We start from the raw sequence: 18789 nt of genomic DNA, 5'->3' as shown, positions 1-18789 counted from the left end.
CTGCACACTGCAAATCCGATTTGCGATTCCGATTTTCCCTAAATGCTATGAACAAAAAAAAAAAACGCAGAATGCAGTAACTATTAAAAATCGGAATCACATGTAAAAAACAAACATCAGAATTGTGTGCAGGGGAGCCTTAATGTGCTTTTTTTTTTTTTTTTAGATTATAATTTTTTTTTAATTTTTTTTTTTTTTTTATCAGTACTATCAGAGCTGGGACAAGGTCCTCCAGCACCCAAGGCTGATACACTAAAGTGCTCCCCGCCCCATTCATCCCTCCCACCCCAGCTGTCACTCACTGATTGCTATTAGACTAAAGGTAGCCATACACTGGTCGATTTGCCATCAGATTCGACCAACAGATAGATCCCTCTCTGATCGAATCTGATCAGAGAGGGATCGTATGGCTACCTTTACTGCAAACAGATTGTGAACCGATTTCAGCCTGAAAACCGTTTCACAATCTGTTGTGGTGGTGCTGCTGCTGCCGCCGCTCCCCTCCCCCGCATACATTACCTGCTCCGCCGGCGCGACTGCCCCCCGGTCACTGCTGCTTCCGTTTCCGCTCCGCTCTGGTCTCCAGGTCCGGCATGCTTTACTTCTTCCTGCTCGGCAGGAAGTTTAAACAGTAGAGCGCCCTCTACTGTTTAAACTTCCTGCCGGGCTAGAAGTGAAGCATGCCGGAGACCAGACCAGCGCGAAGACTGAGCAGCGGTGACCGGGGGCAGTCGTGCCGGCGGAGCAGGTAATGTATGCGGGCTCTATTGCGTCGGTCGTCGTGTACTCGAACGCCGCTAGCGACGCGTTCCCTACCCGCGGGCGATCGACGGTAATTTTCCGCACGGAGCGATCGACTGGATCGGACGAAATGGATCGAAATTCGGCGTGTTGCGGGAACAATGTGACAGCAGATTCTATCCCAGTGATCGAATCTGCTGTCGATCTGGCGGGAATCGGCCTAGTGTATGGCCAGCTTAAGAGGCGCTCAGGCCTCTTTCTCCCCCCCCCCCCCAAACACCTTTTTCTCTAGTTATCTGGCTTGCAGTCCACTGCCATGTATCCCCTTTTTCTCTCTGCTTCAAACACAATAGGGGAATGATAGCTCAGTGAGTTGTGTGCCCCCTCCTACACTGAGCCCTGAGGCTGGAGCTTCTCTCGCCTCTGGCCCGGCACCTGAGTACTATGACTTATAGTTTGCAACTTTTCCAACAGTACTAAGGGGCTTTCTTATTTAAAAACCTGAGCTATTTTGCCCCTTTAGGGCTCTCTTTCACTGGCTTTGATTTTCTGCAATGTACAGATTTTCTTGTGATCCACAAAGCGAAAGAACACCAGCTTAAATCATGCGCGTAGATGTGATGCTATTGCGAGGTGATTTTGCCCAATCACAAATGTTGGCCCTGCTGCATGTTTTGTATTTGCAATGGAAACAGAGGGCGCCAGCAGAGTAAAAATTGATCATAGGTAAAAACAGATAAAAGTTGGGTGGCAAGGGTGGATTTACCTCCCAAAACCAAACACAATCACTATGGCCCTCGATTCATAAAGCATTACCTCATGCGGTAATGCTGAAAACGGCAGACTTTACCGACCACTTAGCAAAATGTCAATTCATAAAGGCTGTTACCGCATGAAAAAGCTAACATTACCGACCAGGGAGATAAATTACCGACTTGGCTGCAGTTACCAACAACACATGTCAGTAAATTGTCAGCAAATGTCAATTCATAAAGCCTTCAACAAGCGGTAAGCCTGGCGGTAGTTACCGACACCTCTAGTGAGGCGATAACAAGTTACCGACCGCTCTGACAGCTCTGATAAATGCAAAAGTGCAGAGATCCGAAGTCTGTTTGAGTCATTAGTGGAGAGAGTCAGGGAGCCCTCTGTGTGAATCATTTCAGCAGGCAGGGAAAGACTGTGTGACTCATCTGTCTGAGTCATCAGTGGAGAGAGCCGTCTGTGTGATTCATTTCTGCAGGGCAAAGAGGGGAATCGGGACACTGCTCTACTCTACCGCTCAATGGGCTGCGGTAATTTACCGACCTCCAAGGGCAGCTGGGGAAATCTTTATGAATTAGCACACAGACCGGGAAAATACCAAGTGCGGTATTTTTCCGACAAGATTTTTTTTATCGCACTGCTGTTTTATGAATCGAGGCCAAAGTATGGTTTAACCACTTCCCGACCGCCTAACGCACAGGGGCGGCCGGGAAGTGGAGCCCTGAAGGACCGGCTCACCCACAGAGGCGGCGGTCCTTCTAAGGGCATGGGCGCGGAGCGATCGCGTCATCTGTGACGCGATCCTCCGCCTGGGATCGTTACTCGGGCATTTTTGTCTCCGCTCGCCGGCCACTTAGCAGAGCCGGCGAGCGGAGGAATCCGCACAATAGCCCAATCAGAGAGTATAAGGCACTTTGTTAGGTAAACAAAGTGCCTTATACGTGCTTCCTCCTCGCCTCGTGGTCTCATTGTTCCAGAGACCACCAGCGAGGAGGAAGCACTTTGTAAGTGACACTGCACATTGCTTTTTTTGCCCACAGCCCCCCTGATCTCCCACCCCAGGCCTCATACCCCCCCTGATCACCCCAGCAGACCCCTGCCCAGCACCCCTATAAAACCCCCACCCCCCACCTGCCACTAACTAGCGACGCTGCCCTTTAGTTTAGGTCCCTAACTGCCTCCTAGTCACCCCTGATTCCCCCCCCCCCCGCCTACCTTTAGATCACCCCCATCCCAGACTACACCCCCTGTATACTGTATACATCTGTATACAGCTACCTTACCCTCTGATCACCTGTCTATCACCTGTCCATCACCCCCTCAGCACCCCCACCCATCAGAGCAGACCCTAACTGCCCCGCGGGGGGTAACCGATCACCTGCCCAGGCCCTCGATTGCCCTCATACCCCCCTTCTGATTACATCCCCTGCTCTTTGTTTACATCTGTCCTCCCCAGCAATCACTAACTGATCTTTGATCAGTAACCCCCTGTGTCTGCCTCTCATCGGATCAGGACTCAGTCTGCCCCGTGCAGGCTCCTGATCAACCCCCCCACCCCCTCAAATCGCCCTCAGACCCCCCCCCCTAATCACCGTCCAAGTGCATTGTATTTGATTGTGCTGCACTTGTATTCGATTGTGCTGCGCTTGTATTCGATTGTGCTGTAATTGTATTTGATTGTCCCGTGATCGGCTTCGATTGCCCCGTGATTGTTTAATTGCCTGAGACCCCCACTTCCCACCACACCCAACCCCCCCCCCCCCCCCCCCCCCCCCACCACCACCTTCCGAGTGCATCAGATTTGCTTGTGCTGTGATTGGAGTCGATTGTGCTGTAATTGTATTTGATTGTCCCGTGATCGGCTTCGATTGCCCCGTGATTGTTTAATTGCCTGAGACCCCACTTCCCCACCACACCCAACCCCCCCCCCCCCCCCCCCCCACCACCACCTTCCCGAGTGCATCAGGATTTGCCTTGTGCTGTGATTGGAGTCGATTGTGCTGTAATTGTATTTGATTGTCCCGTGATTGTTTGATTGCCTCTGAGACCCCACTTCCCACCAACCCCAATACCTCTCAAATACTCCCTTTTTGCTAGGTAGGTGCTCTTTTTTTCTGGGTAGTCTCGGAGGAAAACCCCATAAATTTAGTAATCCACAATGGCAAAGAAGGGGGGCTTTCCGATGACGAGGTATACAGGTACATGGACCAGTCGGATGAGTTCTTTTGGGAAGAATCATCCGTCGAATCTTCCGGGGTCCGAATTTGAACCTGTAGAAAGCAGTGGTTCCTTGACCGAAAGTGATGACGAGGCTATGGTCCCGGCTAGAGCCAGGCGTACCAGACCCCAAGTCGTTAGACCGCAGGTGGCGCAGGATCCGCCTCAAGGGCAGCAGGGTGGTGCTAGCGCTGATGATAGTTTTCTTGGTGAGGCAGGCACCAGCAGCGCAGCATCTCCTGGACTTAGTGCCAGTGCTTCCGTAAACCCTGGCGAAGTGGTGAGCGGTCAGCATGGAAGTTGAAACTGGTACCGGTGGCAAGTGCAGTAGTACCCCCATCGCAGCCACCAAGAAGAAGACAGGCCCGTAGTACCCATAGACTCCCAGAGGTGCTGGCACAACCAGATTGGCAATCCCCTGATTCCGCCGCACCCGTAGTGCCCCCTTTCACCGCCCAGTCTGGAGTCCAGGTGGCGACAGCTCATCTAGGAACGGCCCTAGACTTTTTTGCAGCTGTTCATCACCCAGGTTCTCCTGGACTTAATTGTGGTTGAGACCAACCGTAAAGCACACAATTCATCACCGAGCACCCGGAGAGCATGTAAGCCCAGCCTTTCGGGTGGAAACCAGTGCAAGTTTCCGACATTAAAATCTTTTTGGCCCTTATCCTTCACTTGGGACTAATGAAACAGAATGTACTGCGGTCGTATTGGTCTACGAACCCAGTAAATTATGTTCCCTTGTACCCTGCTGCCATGTCCAGGACACGATTTGAGTCCATCCTGCGCTTCCTGCACTTCAACGACGACAAAACCTGTCATGAAAAGGGCCACCCTGCTTATGACCGGCTCCACAAAATTCGGCCCCTCATAGACCCACCTGTCATCAACATTTGCAGATGCTTATATCCCTGAACAGAACATCTGCGTAGACGAGTCCCTCTTACGCTTTACTGGGCGCCTTGGCATCAAACAGTACATCCCAAGCAAGCGCGCCCGGTATGGGGTGAAACTGTATAAGCTCTGTGAAAGGGCCACAGGCTATACATGTCGTTTTAGGGTCTATGAGGGGAAAAGACTCAAAATTGGAGCCGGTCGGATGCCCTGACTACCTGGGGAGCAGTGGAAAGGTTGTGTGGGACTTGGTGTCACCCTTGTTCCAGAAGGGGTACCATCTTTTTGTGGACAATTATTACACAAGTGTGGCCCTCTTTCAGCACTTAAAGTTAGAAGGAATCCGATGCTGTGGCACTGCGCGGCCTAGTCGCCAGGGCTTCCCCCAACGGGCTCGTTACCACCAGACTTGAACGGGGGCAGAGGGCCGCCTTGCGTACTGAAGACCTGCTCGCGGTGAAATGGAGGGACAAGAGGGACGTTTACTTTCTGTCCACCATTCACACAGACACGACAGTCCAAATTCAACGGGCAACTGCGGTCATTGAAAAGCCCCTTGTCGTCCACGAATATAATGTCAACATGGGAGGGGTGGACTTCAATGACCAGAGGTTAGCGCCCAATTTAATTTCCCGGAAAACAAGACGCTGGTATAAGAAAGTGTCTTTTTATCTGATTCAATTGGCAGTTTACAACAGCTTTGTTCTCTACAGTAAGGCTGGGAGAACTGGATCTTTCCTTCAATTTCAGGAACAGATCGTTCTGGACATCCTGTATCCAGGAGGTGCCAGGCCCCATCCCCCCCCCCCCCCCCCCCCAGATGCAACTAGCCGACTGCATGGAATGCATTACGCCTATCAGCTTCCGTGTGCCCCAGGTCAACGCATCCGAAGAAAACGTTGCCGTGTCTGCAGCAGGGCTGGAACAAGGACTGACACCGTTTATTATTGTCCCCGCTGTCCTGACCAGCCTGGCCTATGCGTAGGGCCGTGTTTTGAGAGGTACCACAAGCAGGTACACTATTAGAACCTAGGGAACTCCAGACACAGGAGTAGGCACACACTCAGTGGTCTTTTGCACATTGTCGCAGGGAGAGGAGAGGTAAGTTTGAAAACCAAACGGGTAAGCATAAAAGTCGGAAGAAGGATCGGGTTCCATGCTTGATATTGCTGATCTGTCCTGGGTTGGCGATATAAGATGGCATGTTTGAATTTCCCTTGAGTCTGGACACCCCCGGTTTATATGTGATTTGGGCCTATGATGATGCTTTAATGCCACACAGTCATCTCTATTGGCAGGCATATTGCTGTATCCTACAGGCATAATGCTGTATACTAAAGTTCTGAGGCCCAGTCACATAAGTTGGTGGCTCACCCTGAGTGCAGGGTGGCACGGGGTGTCTCTCTCCTGAGGTTATCACTGCCATTGATGTGGAGGAAGATCTGCCATTGATGTGGAGCAAGGTATGTTTGCCGTTCATTTTTCCTTTCAGCCCAGAGTGCATTACCCGTATACCCAATATAAGGAGTATAGCAGAAACTCCTAATACTGGCCATACATGTAATGATTGCAGAGACCCTAAAATGCCAGGACAGACTTCACAAATGACCCCATTTTGGAAAGAGGACACCCTAAAGTATTATGTGAGGTGCACGGTGAGTTCATAAAAGATTTTAGTTTTTGTCACAAGTTAGCAGAATTTTTTTTTTATTTTTTTTTTCTAACAAAGTGTCATTTTCCGTTTACTTGTGACAAAAAATAAAATTTTCAATGACCTCACCATTACCCTCATGGAATACCTTGTTGTGTATTCTTTCCAAAATGGGGTCATTTGTGGGGTTTGTTAACTGTCCTGGCAAGTGGGCGGGGTGCTAAATTGTGAGCACCCCTGTAAAGCCTAAAGGTACTCATTGGACTCTGGGCCCCTTAGCGCAGTTAGGGTGCAAAAAAGTGCCACACATGTGGTATCGCCGTACTCGGGAGAAGTAGTACAATGTGTTTTGGGGTGTATTTTTACACATACCCATGCTGGGTGGGAGAAATACCTCTGTAAATGACAATCTTTTGATTTTTTTACACACAATTGTCCATTTACAGAGTTATTTCTCCCACCCAGCATGGGTATGTGTAAAAATACACCCCAAAACACATTGTACTACTTCTCCCGAGTACGGCGATACCACATGTGTGGCACTTTTTTGCACCCCAACTGCGCTAAAGGGCCCAAAGTCCAATGAGTACCTTTAGGATTTCACAGGTCATTTTGCGGAATTTGATTTCCAGACTACTCCTCAAGGTTTAGGGCCCCTAAAATGCCAGGGCAGTATAGGAACCCCACAAATGACCCCATTTTAGAAAGAAGACACCCCAAGGTATTCTATTAGGAGTATGGTGAGTTCATAGAAGATTTTTTTTTTTTGTCAAAAGTTAGCGGAACATGACACTTTGTGAAAAAAACAATAAAAATCAATTTTCCGCTAACTTTTGACAAAAAAAAAAATCTTCTATGAACTCACCATACTCCTAACGGAATACCTTGGGGTGTCTTCTTTCTAAAATGGGGTCATTTGTGGGGTTCCTATACTGCCCTGGCATTTTAGGGGCCCTAAACCGTGAGGAGTAGTCTGGAAATCAAATTCCGCAAAATGACCTGTGAAATCCTAAAGGTACTCATTGGACTTTGGGCCCTTTAGCGCAGTTGGGGTGCAAAAAAGTGCCACACATGTGGTATCGCCGTACTCGGCAGAAGTAGTACAATGTGTTTTGGGGTGTATTTTTACACATACCCATGCTGGGTGGGAGAAATACCTCTGTAAATGGACAATTGTGTGTAAAAAAAATTGTCATTTACAGAGATATTTCTCCCACCCAGCATGGGTATGTGTAAAAATACACCCCAAAACACATTATACTACTTCTCCTGAGTACGGCAATACCACATGTGTGGCACTTTTTTGCAGCCTAACTGCGCTAAGGGGTCCAAAGTCCAATGAGCACCTTTAGGCTTTACAGGGGTGCTTACAATTTAGCACCCCCCAAAATGTCAGGACAGTAAACACACCCCACAAATGACCCCATTTTGGAAAGTAGACCCTTCAAGGTATTGAGAGGGGCATGGTGAGTCCGTGGCAGTTTTCATTTTTTTTTTTTTGTCGCAAGTTAGAAGAAATGGAAACTTTTTTTTTTTTTTTTTTTTTTTTTTTTTTTTTTTTTTTTTTTTTTTCTCACAAAGTGTCATTTTCCGCTTACTTGTGACAAAAATTAATATCTTCTATGAACTCACTATGCCTTTCAGTGAATACTTTGAGATGTCTTCTTTCCAAAATGGGGTCATTTGGGGGGTATTTATACTATCCTGGAATTCTAGCCCCTCATGACACATGACAGGGGGTCAGAAAAGTCATAGATGCTTGAAAATGGGAAAATTCACATTTTGCACCATAGTTTGTAAACGCTATAACTTTTACCCAAACCAATAAATATACGCTGAATGTTTTTTTTTTTTTTTTTATCAAAAACATGTTTGTCCACATTTTTCGCGCTGCATGTATACAGAAATTTTACTTTATTTGAAAACTGTCAGCACAGAAAGTTAAAAAAACATTTTTTTGCCAAAATTTATGTCTTTTTTGCTGAATATAATAAAAAGTAAAAATCGCAGGAGCAATCAAATAGCACCAAAAGAAAGCTTTATTAGTGACAAGAAAAGGAGCCAAAATTCATTTAGGTGGTAGGTTGTATGAGCGAGCAATAAACCGTGAAAGCTGCAGTGGTCTGAATGAAAAAAAAGTGGCCGGTCCTTAAGGGGTAGAAAGCCCTAGGTCCTCAAGTGGTTAAAGACTCCGTAACAAAAATTGCATCCTGTTTTTTATCATCCTACAATTTCCAAAAGCTATTCTAATGTGTTCTAGCTTACTGCAGCACTTTCTACTATCACAGTCTCTGTAATAAATCAATGTATCTTTCCCCTGTCAGACTTGTCGGCCTGTGTCTGGAAGGCTGCCAAGTTCTTCAGTGTTGTGGTTCTGCTATGAACCCCCCCTTCCAGGCCCCTCTATGCACACTGCCTGTGCATTATTTAGATTAGAGCAGCTTCTCTCTTCTCTCTTATCTTTTACAAGCTGGATAAATCGTCCTCTGAGCTGGCTGGGCTTTCATATACTGAAGAATTACAGACAAGGGCAAAGCTGTTTGCAGGAAGAAACAAGCAGCCTGAAACTTCAGTGCATGAGAACTGCAGGGGGAAAGAAACACACAAATGATCTCTTGAGATTCAAAAGGAAGGCTGTATACAGCCTGCTTGTGTATGGATGTATCTTCTATGTGTGGACATACTGTACATCAACCTACTTCCTGTTTTGGTGGCCATTTTGTTTGTTTATAAACAAACTTTTTAAAACTGTTTTTGACTACTTTTAATGCGGCGAGGAGCGGCGAAATTGTGTCAGAGGGTAATAGGAGATGTCCCCTAACGCACTGGTATGTTTACTTTTGTGCGATTTTAACAATACAGATTCTCTTTAAACAAGATGCAATTCGTACTCCAGAACAAATGCAACGTGTTTTGTGGGTCTCTAGCCCGCTTTCTCGGGCAATAATAAAGATAGGAGTAACTCAGAAGTTGTGTAGCCAAGCACAGCGCCTCTGGCTACACAACTTCTGAGTTACTCCTATCTTTATTATTGCCTGAGGAAGCGGGCTAGAGACACGCGAAACGCGTTACATTTGTTCTGGAGTACGAATTAAATCTTGTTTAAACCATACATAGTGGTTGTGTTTGGTTTTGTCCACCCTTGCCCCCCAATTTTATCTGTTTTTACCTATGAACAATTTTTACTCTGCTGGCGCCTCTGTTTCCATTGCAATTATTGTTATCCACCTGGTGGCTGGGTGAACACACCTTCTTTCCTTCTACAGAGAGCGACGTTTTAGCCTGAGTGGGTACAGGCCTAATAATTGCTTTAAGTGGTTCCCTGAACCCGGCAACCCATACTTGTGAGTATATTTCTTATTGCTGCTACCTTGGCATTCCTTTATCATCAATAATACACTATTGGGGGCTCTCTATTGTGTTTTTCCTTTCTTTTACATGCATGTTTTGTATGTTTGTGCTTCTGTATGAAGTATAGCAGCACAGAAAAATTGCATAGCAATTGCAGTACTGTGTGATTATTTTTTTTTTCCCAGAACGTCATTTCGGACAGCACCCCTGGATGAGACTGGTCTCCCTCCCCACTGTGGACAGGAAACTGTTAAAAGAAGAATTTGCATAAGCAATAGGCAGCCACATATAAGATACTACACCTGCCACAGTACCTCAGTTTAGTTTCCTGTCCCGGACGGGATGCATGGGAGAGGTCTCCAGGAGTGCCATCCATGTCAGGCGGCAGGGGCAGCGTTTTCCAGGGCTCCAAGCAGCACTGTTCAGTGAACAGTCGGAGCCCTGCAGCGTGGAGGAGGCTTCTCCATTGGAGGCAGCAACTTTATGCGCGCAGGTGCGTGCATTGGAGAGAGTTCACTTCCGGTTGAACCGGAGGTAGTCACGCGCTGGCGTCCCGCGTGATCTGAAGTCTGAGCCGGGCGGCAGGGGCCGCGGCGGTGATTAGGAATCGGCATACAGCTGATTCCTTAAGGTAAGAAGCTGATTAAGCATATGCTTAGCCGGCAGGGGCCGCATGCATAATTGGATCAGCTGCATCAAATCAGCAGCACAGGTATAAGTTTGTAGAGTCCATGATGCACTCTGGTTTGTGGCTGAGATCATGGAGGACGCCTCTGGGTCAGCTCCTGCACAATCTGCTGAATCTGCCCAGGATCCCTCTCTGGCAAGTAGATGTAATTATGTTTCTTCTGCTTGGCTGGATGTATGTTATGTATAGAGGGATTTGTCTAATGGCTGGCTATCGTTTATTATGTTTTATACCCCAAAAGACATAAGACTGAGAAGGTTGAAAAGTCTGAAAAATCTTCTACTCAGTCCAGTCAGCATGGATTGGCAACTCTGAATGGAAATTGTGCCAGTATTGTACAGAGAAGGTCCACAGCAATAGGAAATTAAAGATTCTGCTATTGCTTCTACCGCCTCAGCTGCTTCAGATGGGCCTGGGACTAGTACTGCTATGGCTTATCTACCTGTTATAGCTAATCCATCATCTCCTATGTTGTCTGCACCTCTAACTATGCCTCCTGCTTCCAAGAGACATAGGCCTCTATTTATTGAGCATTCCTGCATGCGGTAATGCTCAAAACAGCTGACTTTACCCACCATTTAGTAAACTGTGCATTCATAAAACCTGTGTCCGCATGAAAATTTATAATTCCTGAGCAGGTGCCAGAAATTAACATCTTGTGCGGAGATTATCACAACACAGGTCACTGAAGGTTAAAGACAGACCTCCCAGGCAGCTGCAGTGAGAGCAGAACAAACTGCATCCCGGAATACCCAGGCTGTGTTTTTAACCCCTTGGGTACCTGTTTTCAGATAAATTTCACATCAGAAAGCCTGCATGTGTAACATTCTTGAAGTTCTTCTAAGCTGCAGCAATTAAATAGATTGTTTAAAAGAACTAGACAGATTCAGGGCAAGGAGAGGCAATTTAAACAAAAATGCACATGTAAAGGAATGCTGGGGCTGCCTCCTTTATAGTAACTCTCTCTGCACAGAGAAAATGTATCAAACTAGGAGGAAGATTTGAGTAAAACTAAGGGCCTTTTTTTCATTACTCTGCGAGTTACGATTTGATTCTGATCACGAGGTACGTTAAACTAATGGAAACTGCAGCAGCAATTTCCATTAGTGCAATCTGATTGCGATTCGATTTGGACAAAGCACAATCGTCATCCTCCTGCATTGTATGCAATTGAGCTGTACTATAAGTATAGTAGCGGTAGGAAAGAGCCCTAACCGCAATGTTTTTTTCCTGAATTAATGAAAGACTTACTAATAGGTATTAAGTCTGAGCAGAAATCTTTGACACCTTTGGATCAAATGTATGAGAGTTTGGCGGATCCTCATTCTCGGCTTATTCCAGTCCATTCTACTCTTAAGATTAGGATTAAGGAGTGGGATAATCTAGGAAAAGTTTTGTTTTTTTTTGGCCCAGATCATTATCTAAATGTTGTTTTTCTCCTGAAGATCAGGGTTTTGGGGAACCCCGCCTAAATTAGATCCATATTTTTCAAGGGTATCAAACAAAACTGACCTACTTTTTTGAGCTTTTCTGGGAAATTTTGAATGATTTCCCTAAAGTTTGGAATGCTTCCAATTATCTAGTGGACGCTTCAGATGATACGGTTAAACTTATGGCCAGAACTACGGCATTAGTTAATTCAGCCAGAAGAGGTGTATGGGTAAAAACTTGGAATGATGACAATTCTTCAAAATCAAGTTATGTGGTGTACCTTGTGAAGGGGGTCTGCTGTTTGAGTCAGTTAGACAACCCTCTAGACAGAACGGCAGACACACATTAAAAAAAAAAAAAAAAAAAAAAAAAAAAAAAAGTATTCCTGTTAAAGGAATTCTATCGATTCACATATTTTCAATTGACACAGGAATTGTTTGGGAAGTGTTGCTAAGTACTGGTGTATACATTTTAGTAGCAACCTCTTTGTTTACTGTTATCAAAATGCTTTCAAACTTTACTGACAAAACTGACTCTGAGCCATGAGGAGAGGGGAAATTTCCCTCACACTTGATCAGATAACTCTGTGTAACTGTGTGTGACAGAGAGAACAGCTGCAGCTTCTGTGTCCTGTTTCGGACTGAAGTGTCTGTAGAGAGCAGAGGAAATGTAACTAATTGTTACAGCTTTTCATACTGTTTTTTGCTTTCAGAGTTTGTTTGATATTTGCTTTCTGTAGTCCGATATGCAACTCTGGCTGTGCATTGAAGTAGACACCCCTTCTGCAATTGATTTGTCCCAATATAGCTAATCCTACCCTCAGTAAATTACAGCTTTTGCCTCTGATATTTAACATGAAAAGTAGGAAAATGTTTACACAGCAACTTAGACATTATTTGTACATTGTCATTTTAAAACACTTGGGTATCGATAGTATTCCTTTAAGAAAGGACCTTTTCAAAGTAAACGGTCCTTTCGTCCCTCCTTCTAAGAATAAGTCAGATCCCTAGTCCTCTAAGGGCAGGAGATGGGCTCTCTACAAGTCACAGAAGCCTAAGGGCCTGTTCAGACTGCACACGTTTCCAGCTGCGTTTTGGAAACGCGTGCAGAAGGCCAACACGCACGACATCAGACAGTGCATAGAGTGCACTGTCTGATGTTCACACTGCATGCGTTCCGAACGCATGCTGCACGCAGATTTAGCAAAAACGTGCGGCTGTCCCATTTACTTTTCAGTGATGGGATCAGCCACGCAACGCATGCAAACGCGGATGGCGTGCGTTCGTACGCGTTGCGTTCCGCATGCGTGGCCGTCCGCGTTTGTAATGTGAACCGGCCCTAAGTCCAACTTCACTTTTACCAAGAAGTCAGATAAGCAATGACGCTAGTATTCCAGTGAGATGGAGAATTGCAAATTTCAAAACCTGGCAACTACAGTGCACAAAATATTGGTTATTTAGGCTTCTTTCACAGTGGGACGTTACAGGCGCAGGTTAGAGCAGCTTGTAACGCAGCCCAGCTCACAGTAATGAAAAATCAATGGGCTGTTCACAGTGCCCACGTTGTGTTACACTCTAACGCTGGACGTTTAAAGAAAGTGCATCATGCTGTGCGTTATACACGGTTTTAGCCGCATTAGACTGTTTGCATATGCTCAATAATGTGTGTTTTTTGTTTTTTCTTGCAGAAGGAGAGTCCGCTGTTGTGGCCAGCCACATGACTAATTAATATGCACTGCAGTGTTAACGTCCTGGAGCGGCCGCTTATTGGCTGGCAGGTGATGCGGAGTTTTCCGATCACGTGCTCTCCACAGTCTTTTGCCGCATGCGCCGTTTTCGTCCGATAGTAGGCGTCAAAAAGTACGCATCACAGACCCATCAGGAGACGCATAACGTGGCTCTAAATAGCATCCAACTTCAAAGCTCACATGCGTTGCGTTGGGGGCACGTTATGTGACCTTAGCGTCGCATCTAACGCAACGTCTTAGTGGGAAAGAGCCTTTAAGGTGTTTTTTTGGAGGGATACAGAATAGAGTTCAGCCAGCCTCCTTTTAAGAGCTTTTGCATTACTCCCCGTTTGCAGGACCAAATAAAGTTTTCAGCCCTACAATCGAAAGTCCTTTCCCTGTTTAGAAAAAAGGGTAATTCGAGAAGTACCGAAATGTCAGAGGACAGGGATTCTATTACCCTGTGTTTTGTCTAGTAAAGGAGCTACAGGGAAATTATCAGTTCATACTAAATTTAAAGAGTCTAAACCAGAAGGTAAAATACAGAAGATTCAGGATGGATTTGATCTATTATTCATCTCTTACAGAAGGACGATTTCCAAGCCTTTCTAGACTGAAAAGATGCGTATCTTCAATTACCGATACATCTGGCTTCTCAATAATGCTTAAGGTTTGCCTTCCAAATGGAGGGAGAGGTAAGAATGTATCAGTTTAATGCTTTGCCCTTCGGATTATCCTCAGCTCCAGGGTTGTTTATGAAGGTAATGTCTGGGGTTCTAGCTATACTTAGACAGAGAAAGGTTAACATTTTGGGTTACCTTAAATTTCTGTTTTGGGGGACATCTCCCAATTCGGTAAGAGATCAGATTGTTACGACAATAGTCTTACTACAAGATCTAGGTTGGATCATTGATTGGGAAAAATCTTCCTTAATTAAATCCTACACAGATTATACATTAGTTTGGGCTATTTCATTAGCATATCAGACACAGGGGGAGCAATTCAATTCTATCATGGCTCATTCCACAAGAGGAATTTCGACTTCTTGGGCAGAGAGGGCAGGGACCTCTATAGATCAGATTTGCAGAGCTGCGACCTGGTCAAGTCACAATAAGTTTGTAAAGCACTATCGCCTTAATGTATCTGTCTGCAGGTTATGCTTCAGAAGGAAAGTTTTGCAAGCTGTGGTCCCACCCTAAGGTTTTTAACTCTTGTATATCGTCTCATCCAGGGGTGCTGTCCGAAATGACGTTCTGGGAAAGACCACTTTACTTACGGTAAAGTCTTTTCCAGTAGTCATGAGGACAGCACCCCTGCAACCCGCCCTTATTTGGGTAGGAGAGAGAAATAAGTTTGTGTAAGCATCATTAAATGTCCGTGTCATCTTTTTTATTAACTGAGGTACTGTGGCAGGTGTAGTATCTTATATGTGGCTGCCTATTGCTTATGCAAATTCTTCTTTTAACAGTTTCCTGTCCACAGTGGGGAGGGAGACCAGTCTCATCCAGGGGTGCTGTCCTCATGACTACTGGAAAAGACTTTACCGTAAGTAAAGTGGTCTTTTTTTCCCCTTGCAATTTGGACATTTTCCTGCATGTCCTTGTCCTTGTCTTGTTGCATATGCAGTCATTCCAGTGGCGTAGCTAAGGAGCTGTGGGTCCTGATGCAAGTTTTCCTTTTTGGGGCCCCCCAAGCACTCTATACATAATAATTGATACGGTGCACCAAAACCTGCCAATGGCAACTACAGTATCAGAGTTGCAAGAAGGGGATGGGGAGCAGTTTGTTAATGATTATCGTTCAAAGTATCTATAGAAGTGATTATGAGCACAGGACCAATAGAGAGCTAATACTGTAGTTGAGGGAGGACCTTTTGGGGCCCCTCTGGCCCAAGGGCCCCGAAGCGGTCACTACCTTTGCAACCCCTATTGCTACGCCCCTGAGTCATTCCATGAAACCTGTAGAATGTCGCAATAATCGTGTTGTCAATGTGTGCAGTGGGTAATGGAAAAATTGGAATTTCATTTTCATTGTGAGTCCTACTGGACAACAGTTCTAACACCACAAGAGCTTTTCTAAGCACTTTATGATTTTAAAAGCTCTTGCCAATGTTATCTTGTGTGTGTTCACACTGGAGCGATGTGATTTTGTAAAAATCCCCCATAGCATTGCATTAGCAAGAGGTTTTAAAATATGCAGCGTTTAAAAAGCTCTTGTAGTGTGAATCAGCCCTAAAAGGGCCCTTTCACACTCCGTTGCCAAAAAGTTGCACTGAACGTCACCTCCGGTGCTTTGTGCAGCGATTTCCAGCGCTTTTAGAAGCAGTTTTAATTTAGTGCTAGCAATCTGTAAAGCGATTACAATTTGTGGTTGTTAGAAAAATCGCTTTTGTACAACAATTGAAAAGCAATTTTGCAGCACTCCTAGCTTTTGCATTAGAGCACAATCCCTCCTAAAATGCTGCAGAACCCAGGGCTGTGGAGTCGGTCCAAAAATCCACCGACTCCAACTCCTCAGTTTAGGATTCCACCGACTCCACGACTCCGACTCCTCTAATTTGCATATTACAATTTTGTTGATTAAAAATATGTAACATGAAATTCGTCTCTTAACTGCCAAAGCTTAGGAATTTTACAAGACAACTGAAGTGAGAAGGATATGTAGACTACTATATTTATTCCCTTTAGGCCACATACACACATCAGACCATAGTCTTTTGAAAATGAAAGATCACAGACCAATCTTACCACCCTTCATGTAGTATGAGAGCCATACTCTACACAGTCTATTCTATGGAGCTGAACTCCACATCAGAAAAAAATCTTTACAAGATGCTGCACACACAGATGCTGTACAGACACAAAAGATCAGTATCTGCAAAAGATCTGTTCCTGCCAAGAATCCATTCCTGCAAATTGCAATGATAGTCTATGATATCTGCAGATCATCATACACACATGATTTAACTGACATTCATCTGCAGATCAGATCCACCAGGATGGATTTTCAGATCTGCAGATCTGCAGATGAATGTCAGTTAAATCATGTGTGTATGATGATCTGCAGATCTCATAGACTATCATTGCAATTTGCAGGAATGGATTTTTGGCAGGAACAGATCTTTTGCAGATACTGATCTTTTGTGTCTGTACAGCATCTGTGTGTGCAGCAGCCTGCAGAGATTTTTTCCTGATGCGGAGTTCAGCTCCATAGAAAAGACTGTGTAGGTATGGCTCTCCTACTACATGAAGGGTGGTAAGATTGGTCTGTGATCTTTCATTTTCCAAAGACTATGGTCTGATGTCTGTAAGTGGCCTTAGACTAAAACTAGTCCTTGGTAAGAGTACTTGTAAAAGGTACAAACCGGAACAAAGAACATCTATCAGGCCCTAGGCAATGTAAGTGTGGGTACATGTAAAAATGATGTGCAGGTACTCTGCAGGGGAATGAGGAGATTGTAAACAGACAACACCTCTGTGTTCAATGTGCACAGCATTCTCAGTGGATTCCCTGCAGCTATGTGGGGAGTGCATATGTAGAGTATAGTACTACTGTGTAACAAAGTAAACCTGAGACAGATGAAATTAAAGTTTTATACATACCTGGGGCTTCCTCCAGCTGCCTTCAGGATAATCAGTCCCTCGTTGTCCTCCTCCACCACCTGGATCTTCTGCTATGAGTCCAGGTACTTGAGCCAGTCAGGCGTAGTGCGCATGCACACACTCCGCCGCCAGGAGCATACTACACCTGTGCAGCACTATTGCGCAGGTACAGAATGTTCCTGGCTGTGGGAGCGGCATGCGGCCGGACAGCGCTGACTGGCTGAATTACCAGGACTCATAGCAGAAGATCCGGGTGGTGGAAGACAGTGAGGGACTGATTAGCCTGAAGGGGGCTGGAGGAAACCCCAGGTATGTATAAAACTTTACTTTTCATCCGTCTCAGTTTCCCTTTAATTTGTAGTCACCAAACCAAATTTTAATAACATATCAAATTATTTGATTTCATCAGCAAAGGGAGTGCATACATTTGCATAAATCAGCATCAATGCAGAATTATTTCCATCTCGTTGACCATCTCTATTAGTGACACGGCTACACATCAGGCTTTATACTTACAGCATAGATGTTATTTAGTGTATAAAAGAGATTCCTGTGTACACTTTATATACAGTCACAATCAGATATGTATATCTGACTTTAAAAAATACGGGGACTGCTTTATTGAAGCAGCACAAGTAACTAATTTTGATTGGTTTATTTCATTTTTGTAGACTAAGCACAGCTATTACTGTATATATACTGTATATATACATTATTTTTAATGACGTTTATCTGAGAAATAGAACATTTTATCATATTTTCTATTTTAATTACAGTTACAAATTCATTAGGAGTCGGAGTCGGTGCATTTTTCCCCGACTCCGACTCCGACTCCAGGCACCCAAAATTGCCCGACTCCACGACTCCGACTCCGACTCCACAGCCCTGGCAGAACCTACAATTGCAGTGCCGCAATCCCCGACAGACGACATTAGTCTCGGGTGCGTACGCACCTTACAGTGTACCAGAGACGGGGTCACATGGATAAAATATACATACCTGGGGCTTCCACCAGCCTGATTGCTCCCACGCCATCATCCTGCCGTTCTTTCCTAATTGGCCCCAGAACGTCCTCTGGTCTAGGGACATCTGTAAGCTATAGTATTTAGCACCAAAATAAATACTGTATAATTGCACTTATGCTTTGCATAGGTCCTAGATTAACCTCTGTCTCCGTGAACAGCCTGCGAGCCTCCGGTTGCGGCTCGCAGGCTAATTTTAAACACGCGGGGAAGAAATCCCTGCTGTTTACATCAATACGACGCTGCTGCGCAGCAGCGCCGTAGAGGAGATCGGCGATCCCCGGCCTCTGGCCGGGGATCGCCGCCGTGTGATAGGCTGAAGCCTATCAGAGGCGGCACAGGACGCATCACCGTCCTGTGCCGCCCATGGAGCGAAGGGGAGGGAGGAATCGCGCTGCAGAGGGGGCTTTGAGGAGCCCCCCACTTGGCCACATGGAGCGGCGGCGATCAGACCCCCCCCCCCCCCCCAGCAGATCACCCCCCCCCCCCCAGCAGATCACCCCCCCCCCCAGTGGGAAAACGGGGGGGGGGGGGGGGGAAGGAGTCTGGTCGCCCTGCCTTATTCCTGATCTGTGCTGTGGGCTGGAGAGCCCACGCAGCACAGATCCTGCAAAGCACCCCTGGTCCTTAAGTGGTTAAAAACAAACTCTTATTTCCTTTAATCCCCCCTCCCCCTCCTCAATTGTCCCTAGAGAGTGATCGGC

General features: G+C 45.7%; 1 protein-coding gene across 1 annotated transcript in view; it reads left to right on the top strand.

The window, feature by feature from the left end:
- The window catches only part of TYMS (thymidylate synthetase), a 42310-nt gene that overhangs the window by 2093 nt on the left and 21428 nt on the right, over positions 1–18789 (top strand). The window lies entirely within an intron of this gene.

Source organism: Hyperolius riggenbachi, chromosome 5 (genome assembly GCF_040937935.1).
Source record: "Hyperolius riggenbachi isolate aHypRig1 chromosome 5, aHypRig1.pri, whole genome shotgun sequence".
Lineage (NCBI taxonomy): Eukaryota > Metazoa > Chordata > Amphibia > Anura > Hyperoliidae > Hyperolius > Hyperolius riggenbachi.
This window is presented reverse-complemented; position numbering and strand designations above follow the sequence as displayed.